Source organism: Oryzias latipes, chromosome 3 (genome assembly GCF_053564925.1).
Source record: "Oryzias latipes strain Hd-rR chromosome 3, Olatipes_Hd-rR_3.1".
In the NCBI taxonomy this organism is placed as follows: domain Eukaryota; kingdom Metazoa; phylum Chordata; class Actinopteri; order Beloniformes; family Adrianichthyidae; genus Oryzias; species Oryzias latipes.
Genome location: NC_136239.1, coordinates 11,511,128 through 11,525,715, shown reverse-complemented (window position 1 = coordinate 11,525,715; position 14,588 = coordinate 11,511,128). Strand labels below are relative to the sequence as shown.

Below are 14,588 nucleotides of genomic sequence, written 5' to 3'. Positions count from 1 at the left end.
TGTTTCTTTTTAAAAAACATTTCAATCAAGTCAAAATAAATAATTCTAAATTTGAAAATCTAGATATAAATTTTTTATTTGTCTTTTTTAAAATATTTTTTGTTTGGATTGCTTGAAACAAACCAATTCCAATCCAATATATGGCTGTCATTTAATCATCACATGTGGATATTTGTGCAGATCACATTTTTTATTTTTGCAGCAAATGTCTGAGATATTTTAGGTTGTGTTTAAGGAAAAAAAGTACAATAAAGTCTTCAAGGAGAGTAATTGTGAATTGCTGTTTTGTCTTCAATTAAATATGATGGTTTTCATGTTGATCTGATGTAAAACATAACTCCTATCTGATAAAACACTTATTTATTGAAATGCAAAAAAAAAAGCATGAATATTAAACTGGATTCAAATGCTGTAAGTCCAAAGGACTTGCCAAACAAAGCTGTAGTTTCAGATTCCAGCTCAAAAAGCACGAGCAAGTGAGGGAGAGCCAAGCTAAGAGCACATGGCCAAACATTTGTCCATCCTCAGGTTGCCCAACCTCACCCCCATCCCCACACATACACACACACACACACACACACACCCACACACACACTTCAACAAGTGCACCTCATGCTGCAACACCTGACAACACTTGGCCACGCTTAGACAGCAGGTGTCTATAATTACCTAATCTGCCCTGAGCCATCCTAATTCGAGAACACACATTCACCAAGATGGATCAGACAAACTCTGAGAACAAGTCTGCAGCTGTAAAGGCTTTCTTGGAATCGTCCAACAAAGGTCTCATCGTTCTCAAACTCCAGGTTTTCATAATAATACCTAAAATTACATTTTTTTTTTTAAATACTATGTTGAGGAGCTATTGTCTGTCCATGTATGCATATGTGCAAATGATAAATTTGTTGAAACAAAAAGGCATTTTTGTAGGTTCAGGAGGAGAATCCCAAACTATGAGTTTTATAAACCGAACCTAAGTAAAACTTCACCATCTGCAAATAAATAGGAAGTGTGAATAAAAGCTATTTGCTGCTGCTTAACCTCTTGATTCTCTTTGGGCAGTTTGCTTGTCTGGAGAATGTTAGCACCATGCCAAGAAGAAATTATATCTACAATGATCTTAATGGAAAATTTTTAGCTGCAAGCCAGTCTGGTACTCTCTAAATGAGAATATGCATTTTAAATTGCGTTAGTAGAGACGGTTGAAAACTATAGAATATTCACGTAGAAAGTTAGCAACCTTTTAGGCTTTGGATATTACAGTATGTTTACTACATGTACATGATCAAAAAAACTTTTAAGTTACAGACACACTGGGCATTTAAATCATTCAAGAATCCGCTAAATGCGGGTTCTTGAATATGTGTTTAGCCCATGCTGTTCACGATGGATAAGCAGGAAAGGATTTATTGTTTTTTTTGTACTGTTTACTGGCACATCTGCCATCTACAGTTGGAAGAGGCTTGGTGCAAAACGCTGAAGTGGTGCAAAAATTGTGAATTTTGCTTCAGGCTTTTGCTTTCATGTATGAATTCCTGCCAGGCACAACCTGCAATTATTAATTTCTACGTCAGTCAGCCCACTGAGTGCCCACTTAAGCCAATATGGGAAAACACAGGTGGCGCCACCCACAGAAACTACGGACAAACCCATTCAGGGCCCACATTTTCTGCCCACTTTTAAACCATATGGGGCCCACTTGACCTTGCTGGCTGGGTGCGGTAATAATAAGCCACTGTTAGGACACAAAAAACTGTTCTAAGTCATAATGTATGACTTCTGATCAAGTCATACATTATGACAATCTATGACATCTGAGTTATAGATTATAAGGTGCTGCGTCAATGAATGGTCTATAAATAAACTGCACTGAACTATAAAGCGAAGTTAACATCCAAATATGATTTGCATGTCAGGGCGTCGAGTTTCAGTGTTAAGTCACTGTGAACACGGCGCGATTGGAGTCTCGGTTGAGGCGCAGCAGTCTGGCAGCAGCGCGATTTGAGCTGCCTGATTTGGGTGACGCTGTGTCCAGAGTTAAAGATTCTGAACTTTGGTGAGGTTGCTGTGTTGCATCAACCAATCAGGGACGTGTTCAGTGACTCTATCAGCGGGTGGAGTCCAAATTCAGTTTGGAGGATCGATCCGAGCGTCCTTTTCCTGAACTTCTTTTCATCCATCCATTTTCCTAACCTGCTATATCCCTTGGGGCTACTGGGTTGCTGGAGCCTGTCTCGGTTACTGTTGGGCGAACTTCATGCTAATTTTCTTATTTGCATTAGACAATAATAAATAAAAAAAATATTTGCATTTTTTATTTTTTCCCCCTTTTGGACTAATGTTAGACAGCAAGTCGTCACACTGGGTCACGGAGAGACAGAAACACAGCAGCGGCTGTCATTTAGAAGCAGCTACCGCAGCAGGAGTCAAGCTCATTTTACCGGGAGAGAGTCTGAATGATTTCACAAATGCAGATATGGAGACATGATTACCATTTTCAGAATAAATAAATCTGATCCCTCAACATCATCCATGTCTTCCATGCATTGTAATTGAGATAAACGCAGACACCACTCCATGTAGTGATCAGGCTAAAAACATCTGGCAGTAGCTCCTCCCACAGACGTCTGGGACGTCAATCTTATAAGCACAATTCTGGACATGCGTTGAGCAGCGAATTCGCCAAGAAAGAAAAGCGTCTGATGCAAATTTGACACGGGAACCGTGTTTGATTTGAACGTAGCTTAGAGACATAAAGAAACAGAAAACATGTTTCCATTGACTATGAAATTGAGCAAATTGGGTTTGCAATAACAAATTGACTTGCTGGAAACACGTCTTTTTTGAAAAAACTCGCATTTATTGGAAAATAAGTTTTCGTGCTTGGAGGGGGTGTTTTTGAGGCATATAAAAATGGACATATTTTGCTAAATTGAAATGGAAACGTTTTTTTTCTAAATTCAATTAATAACTTGACCAACAACTCTCTACAGGTAGCAAGTTTGCATCTAATTTTTTTACTGTTGACTGCTGGGAAGTCAACGGTATACAACCTGGACAGGTCACCAGCTTGTCGCAGGGCCCATGAGTCTGGAGCTACGTCGGGGAGCCCCATGGCGACTGGCTGGAAGGGAGAAAGTGAGCCACAGGAAGGGTAGGCGGCCTACTCAGGCCGCCAGCCAGCCAGCATAGCTTGACAGAGCGCTGTGTACCTCCCAAAATTGCTTCAACATCAATAAAAACAACCAGAATTAAGTCATACAGGCTATGAAGCACTCCGGATTATAAGGCACAATGTTATTTTCAGAACAAAGTTGAGGCTTTTAGGTGAGCCTTATAATGCTAAAAAATAAGCAGTATCCCTTGCATAGTGGTAAAGAAATGATTATATGGGCTTATTTTGCAGTTTCACAGCAATCATACATTTCTTAGTTCATCAAGTTGAAACGAGAAGCCGGGAAACAAGAATAGCATTCTAAGCACAATTAAAACAGTGCCTAAAAAATAAAAGTAACCATAAAATAAAGTATACATCTTTTGTAGACCTCTACAGAAAATAAAGTAAAGTATTTCTGAAGAAAATGATGAACCTGTGACCATTTTTTTTCTTTTCTCATTAATGCTTCTCCTAATTTGTGCTGTTTCAACCAAAGATATTCGTTGAACTTAAAAGTTTGTTCAAAATAATAGTAAATGCAGAACAATTTTACACCTTCGTTTAGTTTAACTGGCAGACCAAACCTCTGGAAATGCAGCTCTAATGGCTGTAAGTTCGGCATTATGAAGTAAAAAATGAAACAGAAAAGAAAAACAAATGAATAAATAAAGGGCTGCCCAGCTAGTCTACTGAACATCACATGTTTATAAATGCTCATGCTTTTTGAATTCACTATATAGACAGTGTATTTTTTTACACTTTTAATGCGTGTTGCTAACATCAATCATTCTTTTTGATTCACCTCTGCTCTTTGCCTTCTGGGAAGTCTTCTTGCATTAACACTGTAGATCAAGGGGTGTCAGACTCCAGATCGGGGGGGCTGGCATCCTGCTGGTTTTTCACATATCCCTGCTCAACCTACTGCTGATCACCTTTACTGGGTTTATTAATGAGAAGCTAAGGCTTAGTTGGAATGAAATGGAAGACATTGGCCCACGGGGCTTGGAGTTTGACACCTCTGCTGTAAATGAAACGCACAAGGGTTCACTTGCAAATGACCTAGACATTAGTTTCAGAAAAACGATTGTTACACTTTTCAAAGGAAACACACAAATTCTGCTGATAAATGACTTGTGTCTGAAAGTGTCTTAAAAAGTGGCAACTACAGAACGTCTATGTGGAGGAGCTGCGAGGACAAAGGGAAATGTCTTGTTTTTGGTAATTAAACGTACGACATGTATTTTTGGTGTATACGTGTGTGTGTGAAGGAATTTAGAAAACCATTCCCAACGGATTAAAAACCAATTAAAGGCTCATTGTGTAACTATGAAACATTTCAATTAAAAATCAACAAAATAGCAGCCTCTTGAGGACCTTTACGTAAAAGATTTTTTTCTTTTTTTTGGGGGAGTTTCAATGCTTTAGAGCTGGGGTGTCCAAATCCAGGTCTCGAGGGCCAGCCTCCTGCTAGTTCTCCAGAAATCCTGCCTTTTCTGCTGTTTATTACCTGGGTCAGGTGTTCAGGAGCATATTAAGGAAGGAACTTTAATGGCAGGACAGTTGGAAAACATGCAGGACATCAGCCCTCTAAACCTGGATTTGGGCACCCCTGCTTTAGACATTTCCAACTTTAATAATATCACACTTGCATGCACAAGCAGCATAAAGAGCCTTGTAATTTAAAAACTATTTTCCTTCCTTCCTTCCGACCATCCATCCATCCATCCATCCATCCATCCATCATGTGCAAAAAAAAATACAATAAAATAAAAATCAGAAGGGAACAAACAGAAAACACTCACTCCCACTGCATGCATTTATACACCCACCTACCTCCTACTCCACTCTGGTAAAAGCATAAAATTGGACCTTCAGTTTCTAAATTGGGGAAGAAGTAGTACATTTGTATTTATCTTTATGTTACATGTTTTTTTAACATTTGCTGTACTTCAGAATAAAGCTACAGCAAGATACTGTTGTAGCCCCTGCATAATCCTCAATTTAAACTGAAAAAAAAAAAGACATCTCTGAGGACTTTGATTGCACAAGCTCCCTGCTGTCTTTGCTGCTGGTCACCTTGCCCTTTTTAGGAGCCAAGATGGCTTTCATCAAAGTGCCCAGCAGAGAGTCAGCCTTTGTGGTAAAAACTCCACACTCCAGTGCTTTTCCGCTAAATCTGGTCTAGTGTGATTCCTCTCTTTATTTCAAAGGGGTTGTGAGAATAAGTTTAAAGACCCACTCTGATGAAAATAGTGTTTTTAACATTTGTTCACAGTGATATTTGTTGTAGCGGTCTCAGTCTATGTTTTTTATTTTCACGTGTTGCAAACAAGTTTGGGTTTTCTTGTGAATGCGTGTAGCTGTGTCTGATTGTGTTTTTCAATAAACTAAAAATGTTAAGAGTTGGCGTAGTCACAGAAACCTTTGTTTTAGTGATTTCAGTCTGTTGGTTTTTTTTGTTTTTGAGGAGGACCTGGTTGCAGGCAGGGTGGCCCCCAGACATCAGTAGCCGGCAGGTGAAATTTCAGAATTGTTTGTTTGTTTATTACAATATTTTAACATGAAATTAACAGATTAATTAGCAAGATGAAGTTAAAATGGGGAGAAAAAAACTGTTCCTTTTTAAAAGGATATTAACTAAAGTGTTCAGATTTGTAAAACTGTCAACACTTTTACACTGGAGCCTTAGGTCCAGCGATAACATTCCTTCAGCTATTGCAACTTTTCAACCCGTATAGGCCCTAGACCAGGGGTGGGCAATTATTTTAACTTGCGGGCCAGATTGGGTTCTAAAATTTGATAGATGGGCCGGACCAGGAGCTGATGCGTGGAGTGAGAATGCTTTAACATGGAATGTAGACGTTTTTTGACCAAAGAAAGAGTATTTTTCGATGGGAAGGGGCCCGGGGGTTGTGAACTTCTGGTTCCGGATCTCCTTTTCTGGCCAATTATGTCTGGGCACCATCTTGTATGCAGCCAGGCCCTCTTGGTGTTTTTGCAAAAATGATTGGGAGTTACAGGTGATTAGGACACCAACAAGGCTAACGTTTCTAACGTGGCTAACATTCAGCATGTTACAAACAACATCTAGACAACATATAGAAAAGTCGATGACGTCATAAATAGTTGACAGTCATATACAGTACAGACTAAAGGTTTGGACACACCTTCCCAGAATGGGAAGGTGTGTCCAAACTTTGGTCTGTACTGTATATTAGTTGCCAGCGCTCGCAAATACATAACATCAGTTTTATGACTTTAAAAAGTCATGCTAAAACAAATAGTCCTTACTTAAATTTACATGTAAACTTCTGTGCTTTAGAACGCACCCACATGAAAAAATGCATTTCTCCTCTGTGGTGTGGATTACCGTAGCAGAGGCATAGAGAGCCCTCCACCCCAGGGTTTCCCCTTCAAAAAATGATTTCGCACAACCCTACCCCCCCCCCCCCCCCCCCCCCCCCAATGGCCCTACAATTGGAGGGATAGGGAGAAGTCAGAGGGGTAGGGGAAGAATTTGGATTTGACCCTTGACTCTTTTGACCTCAGTTAATATGCCTAATTGCTTGGTATGCCCTATAAAACATAATTTAAAAAATAGACCATTCATTGATGGTGCACCTTATAATGCAATGCCCCCTATAGAGCGGAAAATATGGTGGGGCACACAGATTCTCTTTGTAGTGAATCATACTTACAGCTACACTGAGGACATTTCTGGTCTACATGGTTTCATTCTCAAAATCAAAAAAAGTGCTAATTTAAAGTGACCTATAACTAATAATCAAACAGAAGGGAAGCAAAAAATGATTCCTTACTAATTGTAGAAGTAAGTTGTTCTTTTTTCTAGAAAAAGTAATTAAAGGAAAATGCAAAAACGCATGCTGAGAGTCTGTGTAATCCACGCTCACTGAGTGTTTTCTTCAGTTTTGCATAATCTGAAATCATGGCTGAAATCGTAGTGCAGCACTGATGAACACAGTGATGATTTTAATGACATCTGTCTGCTAAGAGCGCAATCACAAAGCCAGAGCTCTGCTTCAGCTCCTGATTATGGGATTTAACTGCTCTTACTTATTCAGGACATATGAGTGGAAAGAAATAAAAGAGAAAGTAAAAAAAAAAAAACTTCAACAAACAGCTCTTAACTTGCACTGCCATCACTTGAGAGTAAAGCAGAGGAGGTAATGTTATTTTCTACTCAGACTCTTTTCTTTTCTTCTCTTTCCCAGCATGCAGGAGATGACAAAATACAACAAAATTATAGGATAGTCTTGCATCATGCTTTGCAGAGTTATGTGTTTAAAAAATCAATAGCAGTTTCCATCACCAAACATTTGTTCCTGCTGAAGGCAAAACATCCACATTATGTGCATTCTTTTTCCATATAAGGCCAGGTTCTAAATCATGCAACATTCTGATTGACATGTTTACAGGTGTTACAACACAGGGTAGGAAGTTAGCGTAGTCACAGTAAAATTGGTTTAAGCTGTATCAGTCCATTTTCATATGTGTTGCAAACACGGTTGAGAGTTACAGCTATTGTAAATATGCTAATGCAGCTAACATGTAGCAGTTTTAGACTGTGTTTTTTTTTACATGGTACTAACAAGGTTGGGAGTTAGCATACTCACAGTTACGTTTGTTTTAGCGGTTTTAGTTTGTTTTTTTCACGTGTGGTTAACAAGGTTGGGAGTTGCACGTATTGTGAATATGCTAACACGCTGCATGTTACAAACAAGTTACTGTGAACGTAGTAAAATCTGACTGCCAAATTTTTCTCTGACTCTTTTGTGTCTCTTAATGAGCCTTATACTTCGGCGCGCCCTACATATGACATAAATTTGAAAATAGATCATTCCTTAATGGTGTGCCATATCATCTGCAACACCCTGTGGTGTGGAAAATATGTAAATTAATGCAAAACAAACAAACAGTAAATATCATAATTTTTTCTCAAACCGACACGATTTGGACGCATCACTTTCCTGAAAATCCCCTCTTTGTAGGACAATAAAGACGTTATCTTATTTTGTTTTGTCTCATCATCCTATTTTATTTGAAAGGAAAAAGGAAAAAAAAGGCACTTTTTTTCCTGTGTTCTGGTGTCACCATAAAGTCTACATAAAGTAGATCAACACAAAATTGCAGAATCCTGATGTGTTTTTGTAAGTCTTCTGCTCACAAAGCTGCAGGTGGTAAAGATGCATGCTGGGTAACTGTTTTTGAGCGCAGATATTATGTAACATCCCTGCTACTTAGAGATGTTGCTTCTGAAGGAGTCGTTCTCTTGTCTTCAGTGTTCAGCTGTTCCTTTGCCAGCATGGTCATTTCTAGTTATTTGCCACAACATTTTTACACTTCATCTCAGATCATTTATTTATTCCTCTGTTTATGTTTGTGTTATTTATTTATGGACAATGTGGCACCTCGAGATTCTATTTGGTTGTTTAATTAATGCCTTGTTTTCCTGCCATCAAGTGCTCATGTTTGAGTCCTCTTTGAAATCTGTAACCAAATATAAATAAAAAAAAAAAGATTTTTTGATGGCCTGTTTTTAAGGGAGCAGAATTTTTGTCCTGTTCCAAAGAATATAAAAAATAGAAAAATATATGCATATACATTTTAGGTTTTTGTATTAATTGCATTGCTCTAAAATATTGAAAATATGTAACAATACAACAGGTTCTCTGTGAAAAATTCCTCTAAAAGTAATGTGCTTTCCTGATTTTCTGCACTCACACCATTGACTGTATATGAGATCTGGACCTGTGAGTAGTTGCGGAGTTAGATAAGCGTATTCTTTTTTTAAAACCTGGTACATCGCCTTTCCTCCTGGGAGAGGATCCCTCCACGAAGGAGAGATCTTTCATTTTTGTGCGATATGGACGCCCCAATTTGGAACCAGACAGCCTCAGTAAGCAGTCATTGGTCACCGTTGGTCTGAGTCAACATTTCTCTGTCGACAATCGGCAGTAAGCTTATTGGAAGTCCACACCCCTACCACTTGAAAGCCGGGTCAAACATTTTGATGCAAGACAATATACTTTTATTGAGGCACCTGTTTGGTCAGTTTATAAGTTGAAAAACTTGCAAGGCCAAAATGGTTATTCTGAACAATAGAAAACAGAGTAACAGTTGATTATTTCTCTATAGAAATCTATGGGATTTGGCTTCTTGGAGCCAGCGGTTACGTCCTACTTGAAACTCGAGGGGGAGTGGTCACTTAGTCCAGTTCTCGTCAGTCTAGTTTCCACTGCATGGTCCGATCTGTTGTGGTCCAGTTTAGAATGGTCCAGGTGAGCATTTCCACCAAAAGTTGGAACGTCATGGGCGAAGCTAACAACAACAACAATGGAGGTCATCAAGAAGCTCTTTTTTTTTTTCCACTCGGCTTTTGGTACTTTGTATACAAAGCATTTAGTGTTTGAGAGAAGATTGCGGAGGAATACAGCCACTTGGTGCTTTCTTCTGTTTTAATGACATTGAGCCAATCAAAAGTTTCAACAGTAGCTCTGCCCTGACCGATCCATTCCTTTTTTTTATTAACCTACAACCAATGGGGGCCCCAAAAATTATGGGTTATTCCAGCTTAATTGGTCCATTTTATAATGGAAATGCTCAAAATGCCAAACTGGACTGGACTATACCATACTGTACAACTCAGTGGAAATGAGGTATTATAGCCTCTTAGAGTCAATGGTTCAGACTAAAGAGAACCAGAATCCAAAAGATATGGGTCTGGTTAAACAGAAAGCAAACAGAAATTCTCCAGTTCCGTCCAATATTTTAGGTCTAATTCTGTTTTCACTGATTGTCATTGGTGTTCTTTCAGAGACATACAATACAAGCCATTCCATGACACACAGTCATCTGCAGTCATGAAGGACAGTGTATAAAATAGAGCTGCAGTTGCAAATATAAACAGATTTGTTGCTCCTGTGTTAGGTTTTATGTTTAAACACTTGTTAGTGTTTGTGCTTTGTCATAATTTCCCCTTACACAGGTGGGGTGCAAAATGATTTAAATTACAAGAAGTGCATGTACAGAGAAAAATCAATGTACTGTTTTTCATAAAAATAATAACTCAACTCTGAAGAATCCAAGTTTTACACCTCCGTAGTATAAAGCAGAGTTCCTGCGGGGTCTTTAAAAAATCTTAAAAGCCTTGAATTTGAAAACTTGGAAACAAGGCATTGCAAAGCATTTTAAAAGTCGTAAATTTTGATATCTTGGTTTTAAATATATATAGTGCCGTTAAAAAATTTCTGTATGATTTTTCTGGTCTAAAGTTTTATTTTTTTACCAAAATGATGTAAGTAAAGCGCAATATGCACCATCATCACGCTAGATCCCAACCGCTGATAAAGAAAAATGGGGGAGGCGTGGCTCAATGTGGACGGGGTTAAACGCGTTGCCCTCCGCCCACTGTATGTGATTCTTTTTCATCAAAGCAATTGCCCTCTTTTTAACCCCTTCTTCGCATTTTAAAAGTTTCCACGTGCAATATTGGAATGTATAGATGATTAAAATAAGGGTTGCCATGTACAGCTCCAATACTGCTTGCGATTTTTGTATGTTAAAATGTGTTAAAGCTTAGGGGTGTGAGGTGCTGTAAGCTAGCGGGAGAGCTTGTTGGGTGATGGGAAGTAGGGGTGGGCTTACTTTGTGCCCACAGTCCCACCCACAACTCAAAGGTAAATTTCTGATGAACTCCTGCCGTTCTGAAGAACCATGAACTAAAAAACAATGCAGTTTTTTTTTTATTAGCTAAAAAATGGCATCATAATTTAAAGACCACTTGGTCTTACAATAAATAAAAACATGATTGGAGTGAGACTTTAAAGTTAATTTTTCTTCATGGTAACTGGAAATGCTTTTTCTTATTTCATTTCTAAAAACTTGACACATTGAATGATGACATGTTTTTAGCTTAATAAATCAAATTTTTGCCGTGGTTCAAAACATTAGACTTAAGACTGGAACAGGCAGGAAGCTTGTGGCTCACCCAAATGAGTTCTTTTTTCATCTGCTCCTGATTCAAAACAATTTGAATAAAAATATGCCCAGAAATGAAATTGTAGGCTTAATTTGTATTGAAATGCCCTCCATCATCAGCAAAATGCTACAAGAACATGTTAAAAACACCAAAAACACAATTTTCATCAGAGTGGGTATTTAAAAAAGGGATTAAAGAAATATTAAAAGTGTTCCTCAAAAGACTGAGGCAACAGAGCAAATAAAATATCATATTTGATTTGAACATACACTTTCCTAAAGACTGCCGACACTCCACCAGAGTAATTTTAAAAAAGTAAATATGGGAGACAGAAGGCCATATTGGGTCTTCATGATCCTTTCCCACGGAATCCACTTTGCTGCCTGTCACTTTGAGGTTCAGAGAATATTTGATATTCATGACTGATCGGACATGAGGGAAGGAAGGAAGGAGGCAACACGTTTGCTGCTTCAACCCCCTGGACAATAAAATCATTATAAATGGATGTTTCCAAGCTTTTGTTGGGGCCACAGATTTGGAGTTGCACCATCTTCTGTCAGGTGCAGATGTGAAGATGTGATGACAGGTAAAGGGAGGGAGATTTGGGATTTGTTTGCATCTTCTGAGCAGACACAGAGATTTAGTCTCAATAGTCTGACTGAACACCTCTTTTATGCAGACTTCAATGTTAAAAGTGGACAATTTTTTACTTGAACTGAAGCAAGTTTAGTTTTTCATTTCCAGGGTTCAGAGTGATGTTCGTGGTTAGATGAAAAGGAATTTGTCTAAATTCGCATTGCTACTAAAAAACACCAAAAAAGTGTCAACTTACAGGAAAAAAGCCAAAGCTAGCACAGTCTTTAATATAATAAATATGTAAATTATTTAACAAATTGTTTAGAATGATGTTGATCAGGTAGGGAGGCATATCATTTCTCTCTGCTGGCCACTCACCCCCTCCCATCGCTACATTCCCTGACAAAACACAGAAAAACAAACCGCGCTGATGTGAAATCCATCACGTTAATTTACTGGAGATGTACAGTCTAACCCCTCGGGCTATTCTTTTGAACTCCCTCCTCTCGCAGCTTTGTCTCGAGTTGTGGTGGGAGTTGATAGCACACAGCGTCATATCTTTACCGATGCACATGTGGCCGAAGGCAAGCAGTTCTGCATCACTTTAAGAAACTGTCACATCCATACAATGCATCGCTTGACATTAACTCCTGTTAGGAGATTTCAAGTCAGTCCGTTCACTTGACAGGTTTATATATTTTAGCTTTTGCAAGACTTTGTGGAGTGATCATTTCCAGTTGAAACACAAGATTCTGATGTGACCTACATTGAGCCATCCACCCAGGAGTATGAGTGGAAATGCAACCAACTTTAAACTCCAACAAAATGAGGTCACCTCACTTTTCTGTTTCTATTTCTTATTTTACATTAATCCAGAAACCAGCAAATTATTTACAGAATAAGGAGTGGCGTTTTTGCACTTAAAGTTACTACACTTTAGCACAAATAAGTCTGTCTGACTCCCTCAACAAATGTTCCTGAAAAAAGAAGCAATCCTCAATATTCACCATCTGATCTATAGATTCTGCTCACCTGTAGATGTCCTGTTCAAAAAGCTGGTCCTGCTTGATCAGTTTGTAAGCCTTGTTGCGTTCAAAGTCAAAGAAGCAGTCGGGTTGGCAAAATATTTTGGGGCAAAAAGTTGGTGTAGCAGCAGTTCTAGCCTAATCTAAGGAAAGGACATCTTAGCAAGCTAAACAAACACTGCGAGCGGGCTCACTGACGCTCACGCAGAGGTAGGGATTTGAACGGAGAGGTCAGTGACTCCTCTCAAGTTGGAGTAGGATGTTCTTCCAGTTAAAGCAGCTGAAGTAACCTTGACAGAAAACTTCTTAACATCATAGAATCAAATTGAAATGAAGGCCTTGGCAAGTTACTATTAGAACATATCTGTTGTAAAAAGACAAAAAATCAAATTTTATGCAATGTTTTAATGATTTATTAGACATTCATTACAGAACTTTGCATTTTAAGCTATTGAAATCTTGACCATTTGCTCTTTGGAAAACCTTTTAATGGAAGTGTACATAAGGGATAGCATGATCTTAAATTGCTGAACATTATCTGCTTTTACCCTTGCAAATCACTTTGTGAGAGGCAGAGACGGAGCGCTGAGCTGCTGTTTAATTGGCTGGGCTTTACAGGTGTCCTGCACAAAGGCTCAGTGAGCGCAGCGGGTGTCTGCATCGCAGGAGTAAGAGCTAAGTTTAGCAAATCCTCTCAGCGCGTTTCTCAATGACAGCACATGTTGGAGTGTCTGCAGAGGGATGCACAGGCTCACATGCGAGCACAGACTCACGCGCTCTGCATGTGCATTTTTACCCCGACAGGGGAGCCTTTAGGGGGGACAAGGTGTTCTGCCGTGCACACATGCAAGGAATTTTGAGCACAGAAGAAAAATGGTTTCTTAACTCATAGTCAAGGTTTTATCCCTTGAAGTAAACTTGAAAACAAAAAGCATAAAAATTTAAATTAAGTATAGATTCCTACAATTTGCATAATGCACTGTGGACTTTGCAACTAATAATTTATCCTTCTTAAAAAATGCTTATGTCTAAGAAAGTAGGAGTTAGAAGTCAACTAATTAACTAGCTAGTATTGTGCAAAAATTAGATCTCTTGCAAAATAGGACAGTTATTTTTCTGCCTATTTATCACAGTAATTATATTCCAATGTAAATTATTGCATTGTAATTTCCGTCTCGAATGAATTAAAAGCACATCTATTTATAACATGTGGAAACATTCTTTATGTTTGGAATATGGTTTAGCGCTACTGCATAATCATTTTTATTTATGTGTGCTCTAAAACTTGAAATAGTACAAAGTTCCAGAAGGAAAAAAAGTGATGTTTGATTTATTGTTTTGGTATTAATAGAATAAAAAATGGGGAATTTAAAAAAAAACTTTGATAATTTGCATAATGTTGTTGTACCGTATTTTCCGGACACACTTCAAAGCTTAAAAAACAAAAACCACAGTGCGTTTTAAAATTCAGATCACTTTATATACGGACTAATTCTGGTGTGCGCTAGCATGCAGCGGGGTCTGACTGTGTTGTTTTTTTAAGTGTTACTAACAATGTGGGGAGTTAGCATAGTCCCAATAAATTTTTCTACATGTTGCAAACAAAACTGGGTGTTATTGTAAATACGCTAATGCGGCTAACATGTAACAATGTCTGGGGAGTCAAAAGAATTGACTCTCAAATGAGAGTAGCCAATTCTTTACTTTATTTTGCTGCATGCTCTCTGCCTGCTTTTCCACACCAGACCCGATTCACGTGTCAGGGGTGTCAAGCTTAAATGTTAAGTGAATGGTACAGATTCGATCTGAGGTCCTGCGGTGCAATTTCAGC

General features: G+C 38.5%; 1 protein-coding gene across 1 annotated transcript in view; it reads right to left on the bottom strand.

Annotated features, from left to right (window-relative positions):
* The window catches only part of LOC101160301 (excitatory amino acid transporter 2-like), a 28,467-nt gene extending 15,573 nt beyond the window's left edge, over positions 1-12,894 (bottom strand). Inside the window, exon 1 of the mRNA XM_023952414.2 lies at positions 12,765-12,894. The gene's annotated coding sequence lies outside the window, so the exon portion shown is untranslated. The remainder of the gene's footprint in view (positions 1-12,764) is intronic.
* Between the last annotated feature and the right edge of the window lie 1,694 nt (positions 12,895-14,588).